Genomic DNA, 17,533 nt, shown 5'->3' on the forward strand with positions numbered 1-17,533 from the left:
GCGACACTCGGCTGTTTTCAAGGTGGTAGCCACGGCGTGGAACTCAAACTCGTTTCTGCGGGATTCCGACCTGGTGAGCCTCTTCTCGCAGAAAATCACTTCTGTTCAATCGACTCTGCGTTCTTGGAGTGTGGGCCTCCCCTCAGCATCTAAGGAACAGACCAAACTTTGTCTTCTATGGATCCAATGGCTCGACAAAGCAGAAGAAGGAAGGGTCTTATCGAACCTCGAGCGCAGCTTGAGACCGAAGCTTAAGGCTAGATACGAAGATCTATGCTTACGGGAGGAGATCAAGTAGAAGCAGAGGTCCAGAGTGCATTGGCTCAAGGTAGGAGACGCAAATACCAAATTTTTTCATCTCAAGGCAAATGCTCGTAGGAACAAAAAATACATCTCCAAACTCTCTAATGGTACTTCCACACTCTCCTCGCCCGAGCCTATCGCGGAGCACCTATTCTCCTTCTTTTACAACCAACTGGGGGTGACACAAGATCCTTCGGCCAAAATCGACCTCCATGCTGCCTATTGTGATGAGACCATTGATCGCTCTGGCCTTCAGAGCCCGTTCACTTTACCTGAAGTTAAGAGAGCTGTTTTCTCTTGTGCTCCTGAGAAAGCCCCAGGCCCCGATGGGCTACCGATGCTTTTCTACCAACGGTTTTGGAACCTCCTCAAAGATGACATTATGAGTGTTTCCAACTGCTTCTACAATAACACGACTAAGCTGGACTTGATCAATACGACGTGGTTGTGTCTTATTCCGAAGAAGAAGGAGGCTCTATTCGCCAACGACTTTCGCCCTATAAGCCTAGTACACAGCATGGCGAAACTGATCTCGAAGGTTCTAGCATCAAGACTACAAATCTTCTTACATGATTTACTCAACCCCTACCAAGCTGCTTTCATCAAGGGTCGACATATTTTCGATAACTTCAACTGTGCCCATATACTCATCCACCACCTACATACCGCCAAAGCCCGAGCAGCCTTGTTGAAGATCGACTTCGAACGGGCCTTCGATCGAATAAATTGGTGTTTCCTATTCGACCTGCTACAAGCAAGGGGATTTACTCCACGCTGGATCTCTTGGATCCAAGCCCTACTTCAAACAGCTAGCACGGCCGTGATTCTCAATGGCACTCCGGGCAAAAGGTTTACGTGTAAGAAGGGGCTGCGACAGGGCGATCCGCTCTCTCCCCTGCTCTTTATTTTATGCATAGATGTTTTGTTCAGGTTGCTCCAGAAGGCAACGACAAGCCGCCTACTACCAGATCTTGGGATCGGAAACGAAAGGCTGCACACACTCCAATTTGCGGATGATCTGATTATCTTTTTGGATGGCTCTATAAGGTCAGTTGCAACTACTAAGTTCATACTTGACATGTTTGCGGCATGCTCGGGACTCTCAATCAATTTCAATAAAAGCTCTATCACGCCAATCAACCTACCTACTTCCCAATCAACATCCCTAGCTAATTCTATAGGCTGCTCGGTGAAAGATTTTCCGCTAACATACTTGGGCTTACCTCTCTCTCCTAAAAAACTACGTAAAGCTGATTATATGCCGCTTATTGAGAGGCTTGACAATTGTTTGGCGGGATGGAAAGGGCTTACACTTTCAAGGGGAGGTCGACTAGTGCTTCTAAATTCGGTTCTCTCGAGCACCCCTTTGTATTTTTGTTCGCTGTTTCAAATGCCGGCCTGGGTGATAAAGTCCATGGACAAAATACGACGCCATTTTTTTTGGAGGGGGCAAAAACTGCATAATGGCTTCCACTGCCTAGTCAAATGGGAACATGTATGCCGTCCGAAACATGCGGGCGAATTGGGAGTCCGAAACCTTTATGCGATGAACTCGGCCTTACTCATGAAGGGATTATGGAATTTTTACAATTCCCCAGACCTTCCTTGGGTCAGGCTACTCAAGCAAAAGCATTATAAGCTTTGACAACTGTCGATTGGAGGTAACCCGACCATTAGATGTTGCCAAATCTGGAAAGGAATACTCAACACCGCACCTCCTTTTCATGTGTCCACTTGTGTATCACTGGGCAATGAGCAGACTACCTCCTTCTGGAATGCGAGGTGGTCCGGTGAGTTCTCACTGCGGAATCAATTTCCCAATCTCTATGCAATTTCAACCCATAAACATCTCTCGGTTGCTACTTGGATGCGATGTTTTGCTCAAAACATCACACTAGCCTTCCAACCTGCGGCACTCCTGCGAGAACAAATGGAAGAGCTCCCACAACTCACAACGTTGATCCAGAGCACTCTCCTATCGAATGCTAACGATTCAACCGTTTGGCGCTGGAATGACGATGGCCGGTTTGAGGTACGTAGAGCTTACAACTTGCTTATCTTCGATGGCAGGATTGTTTACGGCATCCCTTTCCTCTGGAGCCTCAAGATCCCTTTGAGAGTTAAAGTTTTTATTTGGCTCGCCGCGAGAAACAAAATCCTCACAGCCGACACACTATCCAAAAGGGGCTGGCATAGTCCTTCGATTTTCGTTCTCTGTTCGATCAACGGGGAGAACTTAGAACACATCCTTTTCTCTTGCAATTATGCAAAGGCTGTTTGGAACCTCCTGCTGCAATCCGCTCCAACAACTCGGCGCTTGTTGCTGACACAGCCAGGGGACTTATTAGAGAGATGGAATCGTGCTCGATACTCTGTGAGGGGCCGGGGGAAAAAATTGTTCGATCTATGCTTCTCGACAGCTTGCTGGGAACTGTGGAAGGAGAGAAACAATCGTATATTCAGTGGACAACTTACTCGAAGCGACGAAACAGGAATGAGAGTGGCTAACACAATGAATCTTTGCCAACATGCGCTAGGAGTATGATTACATAAAAGGGCGAACTTCCTTGTGGGGCGAATTTCCATGTGGTTCCTTGGACACTTTCGGGCAGCTTTCTACTTGTATCTTTCTGTGTTTCTTCACGCACGCTTATTCTTGTATCTTTCGGCTTAAAGCCTCACGGCAACTTGGTCACATCTGTAGACCCCTCATCTTGTAACACAAATAGGGTAAATCCCTGTTTACTCAAAAAAAAATAATTTTCACCAACTATTGTTAAAAGGCTTGCGCCCTATGATTTAAAGGAAAATACATATACGTATAGCACTAATTAAGTGTAGTTATATGAATATTGAATGAAATTATATTAAAAGGAGTAGATCAAATCATATAAAAAATGGATAAAATCAAATGAAAATACGAGATATAATACAATATTAAAGGGTTCGAATACAGTACAAAAACATAAGCTAGTAGATCAAGAAATTGCTAACATTACATGCAAAAAAAAGGGCTTAGTACACTATAAAAGCTATTTTTTGAAAATTAAAATAGCTAGTCACTCTAGATCAAAATATAAAAGGCATTTTTTTATAATTTTTCGAACTTATTTGAATAGTGTTTACCCATTAAATTAACAACTCTGTCAAATCAAACGTTAAATTTGAGGTGACTTGATAAATGAGGAGAATATAGTAAAATTTCATAAATTTTGGTTTGTGGTAATATCAAATATTCTAAAATATGTCTAATGATTTCGATCGTCAAATCAAACTCTTTAAAATTGATTTTGAGAAGAACAAGGTCCAACTCAAATGTGAGGCCACGCATTATATCACCGGATGATCTTAGACAGTTATGTGATTGGGCTGACTAGAATGTCATCGCGTAAATAGGTGGAGTGATACTATAAATAGTACCATATAGGATAGGAACGAAATTATGATGAAATATATAAAGGCTAAATTACAGAAAACCTCCCTGTAATAACTTGCTTTTTCACTTCTCTCCCCTGACATTTAAAAACCTACACTTTGCCCCCCTGTAAAATGAGAAATATTCACAGGAGGGTTACGGTGTGTAAAATGACCATTTTGCCCCTCGCCATTGTCGTCTTCTTTCCCATCTTCCTCAGCCGCCCCTTCATTCGGCCGCGATTCCCACCTCAATCGGCCGCAATTTCTCTCCATTTCCTTCTCTACCTGCTTCCCTTCTCCTCCTGCACCCTCGCCGCCCTCGATTTCGGCGACAGTAGGAGAAAACCGAGGTGGGCGACAGTAGGAGAAGGGCAAAGAAGGCGAAGGCGAGGCGGCGGAGGACGGCGAAGGGGATGTGGGTGAGGGCGAGGCAGTGGAGGACGGTGAGGCGGCTAGGCGGCGAGGCGGCGAGGCGACGGCGAGGTGGCGAGCCGGAGGGAGTCGAAGCAACAGGGAGATGGCAGAGGGGTATTTTCGGTATAAAAATATATTTTTTAATGGAACCCTGACGGAATTCTAACGGTAGGGGGTGAAGTGCACATTTTTTATTTTACAGGGGGGCAAAGTGTAGATTTTTAAATATCAGGGAGGGAAAGTGAAAAAGCAAGTTATTATAAGGGGATTTTCTGTAATTTAGCCATATATAAATGACTATGGACTCTATTAATAATAATTAAATTTAAGTATTTGTGCCGGTAATTTAGACTTAATAAATTATTATTATTAGCGAGTTGGACGTTACCTCAAATTTTCTCAAAAGGTTGACTAAATTTCAAGAAAATGTGCAATAAAATAGAATATCTATTATTTTTTTTAAAGGAGGACTACTAAAGGCATGGTGTGCATCACGATCGGAGCTTTACCTTTTAGCGGCAATTTAATGGTGGCAATTTTTGAACAGCCTCCTCCTCCGAGAGCGCGGCGGCGTCGTCGTCGGCGGCGGCGCTCCGACGACCTCCCTCCGCCGCCACATGCCAATGACAGGGTCGGTGCTCCGCTAGGCGCCAAGGGCTGGGCCGACGAACCCGGGTTTCACTGGTGGAAGGATAAAGAGGCCGAGATCCTCAGCGACATCGAGCCCATCATCGCCCGGGTTTGGTTATTGTTTTCGTTTTGGAATCTTGGCTCTATTCTCTGCTACTATTTGAGGATCCTCTGCTTGCTTGTCTCTTCCCTTTTGCTATGTAGGAAAGCTGAAAGAGATCACATTCTAGAAAATTTGTATTTGACCTGGCTCTGTTATATGCATCTTTCACTTGATCCATATTTATACAAGCAATTACATACCTCAGTCTCACATTTGTTCCATTATAGGATTCACAAGGCATCTTAATAGAAGAGAACTCAAATGGGTATGTTTTCTTTTCATAGATTTCACAAGGAACATCTAATTCACCCACTGCAGAGAAGAACAATAATACATTCAACATAGGAAGATACTGTAGAAAGCAATGAGAATATTGAAATGATTGATTAGAATTTTGGACCTATCTAAAGCATTTGACACTAGATTGAAGTTCTAGCAGTGAACTTCTCATATTTGACATTTCCTCCGGCAAACGCTGTATTGTTACGAAAAGTATGCTGGCACTGTATGGAATACTACAATAAACTGAAATTATGGCAAAGTAGAAGTTATGGCACTGTATGGAAGATAGAATTTAAGATACCATGAGTGGCAGCCAGATAAACATCTAGAGGGTAGTAAACTTTATTCGAAGAAGACAGCACCTATATATGTGAGCAGTTATTTCAAAGAGAACTAGTGAACCACATGATATGGTTGGTGCATCTAGATGGCTTCCATATTGCTTAACAAGAGAATAAAATCAATTCCTACAGGTATGAGACAAAAAAATCAACTCCTAGACTCCTAATAATCATTGCTGATGGTCTTCGTTTCAGTATATATATGCAACTGAAACTGCATTTTCGCCTATAGCAGATCCATCTAGTCATTAATAAACAAATCAAAGGAAGTATTACATATATTGGAGGATATCACAATATAAACAGCATATGAACTGATCTACTTATGCCATGAGGGGGAGATATTGAAGACTATTTAGATAATAAAAACGTAAAACTGATAGAGCACCAGAGCAATGAAAGCAATTCTTCTTTTTTTTTTTTTTTTTTTTTGATTAAACAGGGATGAACCCTATTTACAGAAGCGTTTAGACGAAAACAAATCACGAGTAATGATACCCGAGCACACCCCCATGCACGATACAGAGAATATCCCAATCCCACCCTCGGCACTAGCTCTAACAAAGCAGATCCCGCGCACACCTCCAGACAAAAACACAAGCACACTAGCACAAGCACAACTAGCACACCTATAACCTAGTTGACAGAGGTAAAGAACACCATTTTCCAATAAGATACAGTTTGAAGAATGTTTGAACCCAGTGTCTCGTAGCGGGTTCGACGATTGTCGAATAGTCTTCTATTACGCTCCTTCCAAATCTCCCAATAGGCTGCTGCGATTCCGAGGTCGAGAGTGGTTCGATTTTCACCTGAGACCGTTCGCCGCAATCGACGCCATCGTGTTGCAAGTCCTTCAGTTGTGTTGCTTCTCCAATCTAGGTTGAAAGTGAGTCTATTTGTTAACCAATCCCACACAGAAACTGCATAGAAGCAGTAATGCATAATATGCTCGACGGGCTCCGCATCGGAGTGACAGAGGGTGCAGATTGTCGGGCCATACCAACCATGTTTGAGAAGGTTGTCAGCCGTAAGAAGTTTGTTCCGATCAGCAAGCCATAGGAAAATCTTAACTCTGAGAGGAATTTTGAGGTTCCAAAGGAAAGGGAAATTGCAGTTGTTGATGCCATCAAACAAAAGAAATTCTGCCGCGCTGTGTACCGAGAACTTTCCCGAGCTGTTCCATCTCCAAGATAGCTCGTCGTGTTTGTTGGTTGAGAGGACTAAGTTATTAGACACCGCCGCTAAGTCATGAATTTCTGATAGCTCTTGTGGACCGCTAAGAGAGTCGAACCCCAGATTCGGCTGATTAGAGAAGCAGCGACACCAGGTATTGACTGTCATAATAGAATTGGCAGAAGCAGCATAGAGAATAGGAAAGCGGTTTCTTAGTTGTATGTCTCCACACCATCTCGTGGACCAAAAGGGCGTATCCTTATCGTCGCCAAGGATGAAATCAACAGAGGTGAGGAAAGGGGCATAGAGTTTAAGCATGTATTTCCAGATCGGGCAGCATCCGTAAGGAATGAAGCTAGCTGAAGCAGCTGGTCTCCGTCTATAGTGTTCCTGCTTCAAAAGCCGCACCCATGGTAACGAGCCGCAGTTATGGAACTTCCAAAGCCCCTTCATCAATATGGCCGAGTTTATAGTTTTAAGCTTGTAGATCCCTATCCCCCCCTGCTCTTTTGGGGCGACATACATGATCCCAATTAGCAAGACAATGGAAACCGCTCGTAGTAGACTTGCCTTTCCAGAAGAAGCCTCGACGAATCCTGTCGATCGCACGCATCACCCAAGCTGGAAGAGCAAATGCGGAGCAAAAATAAATTGGCAAAGGCGGAGAGGACCGAGTTCAGCAGAATTAAGCGCCCACCTCTGGATAGAGTGGCACATTGCCAACCGGACAAGATCTCGTGTCCAATGGCTACGGGAAGGGGATGCAAACACGAAGTTCTTCCACCTCCGGGCTAGCTGCCACAGAAGCGCGAACTTTATCTCTCAGCTTTCGGACGGTACACATCCCCTATCCTCTTCTGATTCTATTGCTAATCACCTGCGCTCCTTCTACCTTAATCTGATTGGCTCCGAGCAACCACCCACCTCTTCTGTCAACTTTTCTGCTATTTTCAACGAAGTAGGCTGCGACCTCTCCTCCCTTCACGGTCCTTTCTCGGTTGAAGAAGTGAAGTCTGCTATCTTTGCTTGTGCACCGGACAAGGCTTCGGGACCGGACGGTTTCCCCTTGCTTTTCTACCACCGGTTCTGGTCAATCCTGAAGAATGATATCATGGAAGTCTTTGACAGCTTCTATAATGGCTCATCGGATCTTCGTGGAATCAGCACCAGCTGGATCTGCCCGATTCCTAAGAAACCGACGGTGTTGACGGCTAGAGATCTACGTCCGATCAGTTTAGTTTACAGCTTGGCCTAAATACTTTCCAAAGTATTGGCTTCTCGGCTTCAACCCTTCATGAATCAGCTCATCAACCCTTATCAGGCAGCCTTCATCAAGGGCCGTTACATTTTAGACAACTTCTGTTGTGCGCACATCCTAACTCACCACCTCCATGCCTCTAAACGTCATGCGGCTCTCTTAAAGATCGACTTCGAACGAGCTTTTGATCATATCAACTGGAGCTTTCTCTTCGATCTCCTCAACGCCAGGGGTTTTAGCGACAAGTGGATTGGTTGGATCAAAGCTCTCCTGAGCTCTAATACGTCGGATGTGCTCCTCAACGGTGATCCGGGCAGGTCGTTCTCCTGCAAACGTGGGCTTAGACAGGGAGACCCTCTGTCCCCACTTCTTTTCGTACTTTGTATTGATGTGCTTTTCAAACTGATCGAGAATGCTGTCCGTGCCGACTGCATCCCTGCCGTCGGAATAGGTGATGTTAAAATTCACTCTCTCCAATTCGCGGACAACGTCCTCCTCTTCTTTGATGGCTCTATCAGATCTGCGGATATTATAAGGATTCTACTTGAAGCCTTCTCTGCATGTTCCGGGCTCAAAATCAACTTCGGCAAAAGCTCCTTGGCTCCGATCAACCTCCCTACGGAACAGGCTGCTGCTATATCTAGTATACTTGGATGTCCTTTGCAGCAGTTCCCTTTGCCATACCTTGGATTACCTCTCTCCCCTAGGTCCCCTCGACGCGTCAATTACCTGCCGATCATTGAGAAAATCGATAATGAAAGCAATTCTAAGTTAAGTCAAATAAGACAAACTTTTTCGCTTTTCACTCAAACTAGACATGGAAAACATTGTTAGATCTTGTAAAGCAACGACAACAAAACTAGTTATATGATTTCAGTTTTCATGATGTTAGTTAATTTTTTTTGTCCTTGTTGAGGGCTAAAGTGAAGCAAACATGGAAGTTTTGGGATCTTGAATGTCAAACTTTAAGTTCAAGGATCAAAATGAAACTTGACCAAAAGTACCTGGATTACTAGTACGAATTAGTCAACTTTATTATAGTTATACGACCTATATATATTAGTGCTATTATATTTATATGTGGTACATATCTTACAGTTCAATATTATGGAAGAACCAAGAAAACTTTCAGGCTGCGTTTGATTGGAGAACTAAATTTTGGAGAACAACTTTTGTTGTTCCCGAGAACAAGGGATATTCTGGTACAAGATAGAACAATTGTAAATTTATGTTTGGATGCATTCGAGGATATTCTAAAGGATATCCTTAATAGCGTTTGGATAAAAAGTCTAGAACAACGTCTAAATATATTTTTAAAAATAAAATAATTAATTTATATTAGTATATTTTATATAAAATTATTTATAAAATTATTTCATATAGTAATTTATAATATAATATTTTATGTAAGAATCTAATTTAAAATAATATATTTTATTTTATTATATATAATAATTTATTTTATGTAATCATTTATTTTATATAATTTATTCATAATATATTAATGAATAAAGTATAATACTAACAATATCCCTATATTTTTAATTAATAATTAGTATAAATTTCAATACAAATAAAAAAATATATATAATTAAATATTAAAGTATAAATGATAAAGTTTAATAAAATAAAAAATATATCAAATTTAATTAATTTATATTATATAATAAAATTTAAGTATAAATATATTATCATAAAAATTTAAGTATGAATTTCAATACATATTAAAATATATATATAATATATGAAAAAATAATTTTATGTATATAATACTTAATATAAAATAAAATAATTAAATATTAATATATAAATGATAAAACTTAATAAAATAAAAAATATATCAAATTTAATTAATTTATATAATATAATAAAATTTAAGTATAAATATATTGTCATAAAAATAATATTTATATTAATATATGTATTATTTATTAAATTTGAGCATTTATTTAATTTATTTGAAATTAATTAAAATAAAGTATAAAAAAAATAAAATGGCATAAAAAGAAAAAAAGAGACAAAAAAAATAAGTTCCGGCTTGTTCTCCATTTCATGGAGAACAATCTTAACGGGTTGTTCCCGGAACAACCCGTTAAGCCTGGAACAACCGGGTTGTTCCATTTTGCATTGCGTTTGGAGGGACAACGGGGATATCCGGCCTTGTTCTGAGATATACTTCCAACCAAACGCAGCCTCAGTGATTTGCCAATCAAAACTGATCAAGACACTCTTAGAGAAGGCTATCGGAATGTTGCATTAACTGCCACTACTTTTTTCATGTAATTAGCTTTCAAGTGAATGATAGTGCTCTGCTATTTGCTAATGTCCATTCAATAAGGTGAAAGCTCTCCTGGCTGATGACACTTTTGAACATTCTTCCTGGTTGACACCTTCGAACATTCTTTATTGTTTAAGTCTGTTGTCTATGCAATTAGTAATTTCTCATATTATTTCTGCAGGAGCCTTAAACTTGCAAATGGATAGCATGTAGAAACACCCAATAGGATTATTATACATGATCTTGAAACACTGAATAAGTTGAATGTTACTTGATCATACATGATTTAGAGGTTGTCATGTGATGTGGTTTTCTAGCAGAGATGGAAAAGCTAGCTGAGGAAAGGTATTATCTTGTTCTTATGCTATCTATTATGTATTCAGCATTTAACTAGTACTTATCATCACTTTTAGGGCGCGTTTGGTTTGAGTTATGTAATATTATAAAGTATTTCGATATATCTAGGTATCTTGGATTTCCAAATGAGATTACTGCTGATGCTGTATTAGTGCGTTTGGTTTAATACAGTAATGTAATGCTGGATTGCAGTGTTTATAGCGTTGCTATGTTTGGTTCTGTTTACAAAATTTAGTAATTTAGACAATAAAGTATAGTCAATTCCAAAATTGCCCTTAGTTATATTTCGTAAACTTTTTTTTTACTGTTTACAAACAATATTTTTTTACCAAATTTTATTTTAAATAATTTAATTTTTTAAATTTTAAATTTTAACAAAAATATAAATTTACTATTTTAATTTAAAATATAAATATGAAATTTCTAAATTTAAAATCTAAAATTTAAATATAAATATATATAAAATAAAAAATTAAAATCTAAATTTAAAATTCNTAAATTTAAAATTTTAATTTGAAGTTTAAAATTTTAAAATTTTAAATTTTAAAATTTTAAATTTTAAATTTTAAAATTTTGAAATTTTAAATTTAAAATTTTGAAATTTTAATATTTAAAATTTTGAAATTTTAATATTTAAAATTTAAATTTGAAGTTTAAAATTTAAAAATTTAAAATTTAAAAATTTAAATTTGAAATTAAAAATTAAAAATTAAAAGTTGACTATTCAAAATTTTAAATTAAATTTTTTAAAATAACGTATTGAAGGGGTTTCGAGAGTTAGAGGATAAAATTGTCACTTTATATAATACGTAGTATTACCCATTTTCAGTAATGCAAGATACACGACCCCCCTCTCGTTAATATTTTCGGTGTAATCCTGCTCGATTTGTAATCCTACATTAACGACTAGATTATATAGCGGATGAACCAAATACAGTAATCGTGGCAGGATTTCCTATAATTCTGTCAGGATAACTCGAACCAAATGCACCCTAAATGTAAAAGCATCCAAATAATTATCATAAAAAAATGTATGGGGCTCTCTCATCTATATATACACCATAAATTTTTTTTTTAAAAAGGGATACTGATTGGCATGGTGTGCGTCCTCCATCACCGTACATAGAAATATTACTTCAAATGGAAAAGTACCTCTCAAATAATTATCACTAGTAAAGGAACCTGCGCTTCGCAGCAGATAGGCTTAAAAAAAATATAAAATTTTATATTCAAATACAAAATTTTAATATTATTCTAACAATTCTTTTTTTGAGAAAAATATAGCATGCTACCCGCTTCATTCATAGGGAGTATGAACTAGGCTACAGAAGTGAGGCGACTAAGGCTTCGGAAAAAAAAAAGAAAAAAAAAGAAAAAAAAAGGAGGGTATGTTACAAGAATAGGTTAAGAGGACTAAGAGGTTTGCCTCGTCGGAATAAGATAGTCCCACTCCTTCAGCAGCTGCTTAAGCTTGTGTGTTACAAGTAAAGGGTTCGATTGTGTACTTCTAAAGATTGAGTCATTTCTAGCCTTCCAAATGGACCACCAACATCCTACTAATTTGGATAGACTACTCCTCATCTTATGCCATCCTTTCCTGACCATCCAAGAGGCCCAGAGTAGTATAGCATCGTTTCCTAGGTCCCTCGCCTGAACACCGTCCACACCCATCCTTTCCTGACCATTTTTTCCCGGAAAAAATACGAGCAAGAAATCAGACGTGAATTGGAAGGAGGGCACCCAAAATAAATTTATTTTTATTTTGATCAAATAAAAACTTTACTTACTAGATTTTGATGAGACTTTACTTACTAGATTTTCATCAAATAATTAAAACTTTACACATAAATGAGTCTTTTTATATTGAGTTGAGCTTTATATTTAAGTTAGGCTAAAGATCAAATAATAAAAATTTGTATTATGTATATAATTATCTATTTATACATATAAATATAAATTATATAAATATAAAATATATATATTCGAGCATTTATCGAGCAGAACACGAGCGAGCTGATCCCAATGTCGGATCGTTGGCGCTAACCATTAATCCCAAAAGCTCGAGCTGTTAGAAATACGCAACCAATTCACTTAAAGCATATAGAAACAGCGCCCACGGGTCTTGATTGTGACTCGGCCAACCTGGCCTCACGCCACTTCGAACATGACTCGGCCCAACCCAGCCTCACGCCATACGGCAGGATGCTGGCCCATTTAAGCCAACAATCCCCCCTCCAGCACCTGCACACATTTGCAGCATGCAGGAATCGAACCCGTGACCTCTGGCTCTGATACCACTTGTTGGATCGTTGGAGCTAATCATTAGTTCTAAAAGCTCGAGCTGTTAGAAATACGCAACCAATTCACTTAAAGCGTATAGAAACAGCGCCCACGGGTCTCGATTGTGACTCGGCCAATCTGGCCTCACGTCACTTCGAACATGACTCGGCCCAACCCAGCCTCACGCCATTTTGAACATGACTCGGCCCACATGGCCTCCCACCACAGGGCAGGATGCTGGCCCATTTAAGCCGAACTAAAAAATTCAGCTCATATTCGACTCGTTTTTCTAAACTCGTTTTTCTAAACAAGCGATTTGATCTCAAGCTCATTTCGAGCCGCACACGAGCCGGATTGTCACCCCTAATTATAACTAAATGATATGTATCTCATTAGTAATCACACGAATTATACTTTAAAATAGTATAATTAGTCACAATATTTTACAATTTTGAACTTTTAATTTTCTTACTAAATTAAGTTGTTTGGTAACGAGAAAAATAATTATGTAAAGCTAACCGAAGCTGGCCCTAACACGAGTTGATGGATAATTAAATTTGCAGAATTTAGTCTGAGCTCTTTACTAATAGTTAGCTAAAATGGTTAAATTTAAAAAAGTTTTTTTGGCTCGACCAATAATTAAACTAAATTTAAGAAAAAGATAAATTTCAAATTACTTCTATTGTACAGTAACCCTGATTCAAAAAGTTAAACTTTGCATGTTTAAAAAATTACAGCTAACTATCTTGTAGTTTAGCACATTTTTTATTTGGTCATTCTTCGACTTTTTTTAAAAAAAAATTATTTTGCCATCTTATTTAACATAGAATTTTTTACATAAAAATTAATCCAAAGAGAACAAAGTGTAATTTTTGGAACAACAGTATAGCAAAGTTAAAAAAAAGTTTAACCACAAAAGAGCAATTCCAAGTTTACTCTAATTAAAAAATAAAGAAAAAATCAATTCAAAAGAAAATTTTAACTGGTTCACGTGAATATGGTGTGGAGACGAGGTCACGAGGGAGCCCCATCCATTTTTGTTGAGAAAACTTTAAAAAGTTAGTCTTTTGTTTTGAATACCGAAACAAGTAATAGTAGCTTTTGAGTTAATGTTCACCTTTATGCATGTTTTGTTGTTTTTAGTTGTTTTTTATTTTTTTGGTTCTGCAAAGTGGCTCTTTTGTTAAATGTTAACTCTGAGAATTTCTTATTAGTCACCATATATACTTTTTTTTTTTTTTCGTATAANACCGAAACAAGTAATAGTAGCTTTTGAGTTAATGTTCACCTTTATGCATGTTTTGTTGTTTTTAGTTGTTTTTTATTTTTTTGGTTCTGCAAAGTGGCTCTTTTGTTAAATGTTAACTCTGAGAATTTCTTATTAGTCACCATATATACTTTTTTTTTTTTTTCGTATAACTACACTTAATTAGCGCTATGTTTGCCATAACACGTATACATTAATTTTGTTTTGATTATAGGGCTCAAACCTTTTAACAATAGTTAGTGAAAATTATTAAATTTAGTACAATTGTAAGTTTGAATAATAATTGAACTAAATTTAAATATTACAAGTAAATAAAAATGAAAGAGATATTTTCTGAAAGGATCCGGTTAGCTCCTGAGAATATTTATTGCATTAGAAAATATCTTAAGTAGGTAATAAAATTAAAACTTTAAAATAGTAAAAAATTATGATAAGCTTTATATAGCATACAATTGCTATTGTAGCTAAACAGAAATAAGATATCTATTCATAATTAATGAAAGAGATATTTTGCAAAATAGAATAACTAGTCCTAAATTTCAAGAAACAACTAAAAATAATGTGAAGTAAAGCTTCATACAAGAGCTGCAATAATTGATTTCACTACTCAAAAGGAAAGTAGTTTTTTTTTTTTTTTTTTTTTCTTAAAAAGTCTTTTGATTCACATGGTGTACATCCCATATTACGTATATAGAATTCTTACTTAAAATGTACGCGAATGCCAACGTAACATCACCGATAAATTTATCATTTGAATTACTTTCTCCACCTCCCATGCACCCTATAAAAGCAACACAACGCAACACAACGGTGGAAGAAAAAAAAACCACCAAAATATACTTGCTAGTCTCAAAAGCCAAAAGAAATGGCAATCAAGTTAGTTTTTGTTGCACCGACTGTCTCTAGAGCAAGTGGCAAAAGGTTTGGTGGTTGGTATTCGAGATCCCAAGTTCGAATTCTACTTGATTCACATTTTCAGCTAAGTTTATTTCTAAATGAAATAAACGAAGCAGGTAGCGTACTATCTATCTCTTAAAAAAAAAAAGTGAGTTTTTGTTGTGATCCTTATTATCTTTTCTGCCATGGTTCAAGCAAATGTCGGAGTAACTCCAGTGGTAACTGGGGTTTCCGAGTAAAGCACAATGATGATAAGTGCTGCACGAAAGGCTGTTGCAATCAATGCTGCAAAATGAGCCCATACGGACTTCTTCAGGAGGAGATTCAAATTCATTTCATAGTTAGTTTTATCGTTATATGGCACTTAGGTGTTTGTGTGCTGATGTTGGTTTTTCCTATGCAGTAGTTTGATTATGTGTGTTGTGATTAAGTTTTTAGAAAGTGTATATTGTATGCTGTCATATAGGTAATTTATGAATATGCGTGTTGTTATAAATATGTTTTTTTTTTTTTTTTTTTTTTTTTTTTGAGAGAGATAGGTAGCATGCTACCCGTTTCGTTTATTTCATTTAGAAATAAATTTAGCTGGAAATGTAAATCAACTAGGATTCGAACTTGGGTCTCGGGTACCAACCACCAAGCTCTTTGCCACTTGCTCTAGGGACGGTCGGCGTTGTTATAAATATGTTGAAAAAATATTACTGTATCAGTGATAATGTCATGTATGTTGTTATTAATCCCTCTCTAGATACACAAATGTCTCTTTTGAAGGTCTCTATAAGCTAATCTTTTAAGTTATATATTAAGAAGAAGTTCGAGTTTTTGAGATATAAGGTACGAAACTAACACAGTGCTTAGCTTTTTTAAATATTTTTCATGTTTACTAGTGGAGTTAAGTTCAGCTCACAAAACCAATTATATTAATATATTCATACTATATAGTGGAGTAAAGTCAAAAATATTATATAAGAATTTTTATTTTGAAATTTAAGATTTAATTTTCACGTGTAAACTCGTTTCTCCTAATACCTGTTATCTTTAGAAATCTCGATCTTTTCACTTTTTCGGGCACCCCCCCGTGGGTTGAGGTTGTTGGTGATCAGGTAAAAACCATACCAATGATCAGCAGGAAAATCAATCCAGTGTAATGAAAAATTAAAAAGAGAAAATTTTTTTTTTCTCCTTTTGAGGAAAATGTGCAGAAAAATGTACTAACTGAACTAACCTTAATGGTTTTCTATACAAAATTTAGATCAATTATTTATTTTAATGGAATTGTAATTTTGTAATAGCTTTTAAATTTAAAAACTTTTAATTACTTTGATGTTCTATTCTACTCATATGTACAAATTAGTGTATTTTTTCGTTTCGTGCGGATAGAAAAAACCGTGCCCATTCGGCGGGTCTGTTCCATGCGTCCGAACGGAGACAGTTGTTGGTCTCGAGACGTGACACATCCGGTGGGTCTGTTCTACGCGCCTGGAGGGGTTTTATGGAACGGGCCTCGGGACGTGAAAGATTCAATTGACATCTATATTACGATCCTAATAAAGCCACACCATTCCCACTCCCTCCCATGACCAAAGATAATTAGGATTTTTTTTTTTTTACAATGTGAACTTTCAATAGAAATGTATAGAACACGCGTACTTTTGAATCTCAGGAATTTTCTCCATCTGATAAATACTGTTTACCTCGGCCTCCGATAATTTTGAGCCTTTTACTTTCAACATTTAATAGCACAAAACTCTCAACCTTGCCTTTAAGCATTCAGTAACATGAACTTATTTAATCTCCTGATTTATATATATATTTTCATTAATTTTGTAAGATCTAATCTATGCCGTCCATTACGCCCTGTGCATACAGAAGATATCTTAGGTAATTGATTAGAAGCTTCTTGTAATGTCAATTGATCTAAATATTGCACTATCGCAAACAAGAAACAATATCTTACCGGTACTTTTTTAAGTTAAGAAGATTTTTCAAAATACAGTTAAATTCTATGTACACAGAAAATTATGCTAGGTTAATTTAATTGTTTTAGATCAGATAGAAGGTCCAACGGAAAAGACACGAGATTCAGCAGGCACCATGCTAACTTGGAATATGGTCTGGTGCGCAATTATTGGTGCATAAATATGGTCCTTCAACCTACCTGAGAGCGCATGCACACTTTGACTCATGGACACTTGAATTTTGAAACCCCTGCCATTGCAATGAATGCAAATCAACCACTCATCAATGATGACCGAGTCCCCACCAAAACAAACCAGATTATGGCCTTCTGAAAATGTGATTTGTGAAAAAGTAATTTTAGTTTGAAAAAGTGATTTTGATTGGCCTAAATAGTAACTTCTCACAAATCAAGGAATTCTTAACTCGGATTCTGCAACCTCGGAGATCCAGCTTTTAGTTCCACATGTTCCAAATGGGTCCCACACCTCACAACAGAGCTTCCTATAAAATTATTATTATTACCAGAAAATTCAAAAGTTGCACCAGCCCAATTAAGCGACCTCCCATCCAACTT

Source organism: Ananas comosus, linkage group 6 (assembly GCF_001540865.1).
Source record: "Ananas comosus cultivar F153 linkage group 6, ASM154086v1, whole genome shotgun sequence".
NCBI classification, from domain to species: domain Eukaryota; kingdom Viridiplantae; phylum Streptophyta; class Magnoliopsida; order Poales; family Bromeliaceae; genus Ananas; species Ananas comosus.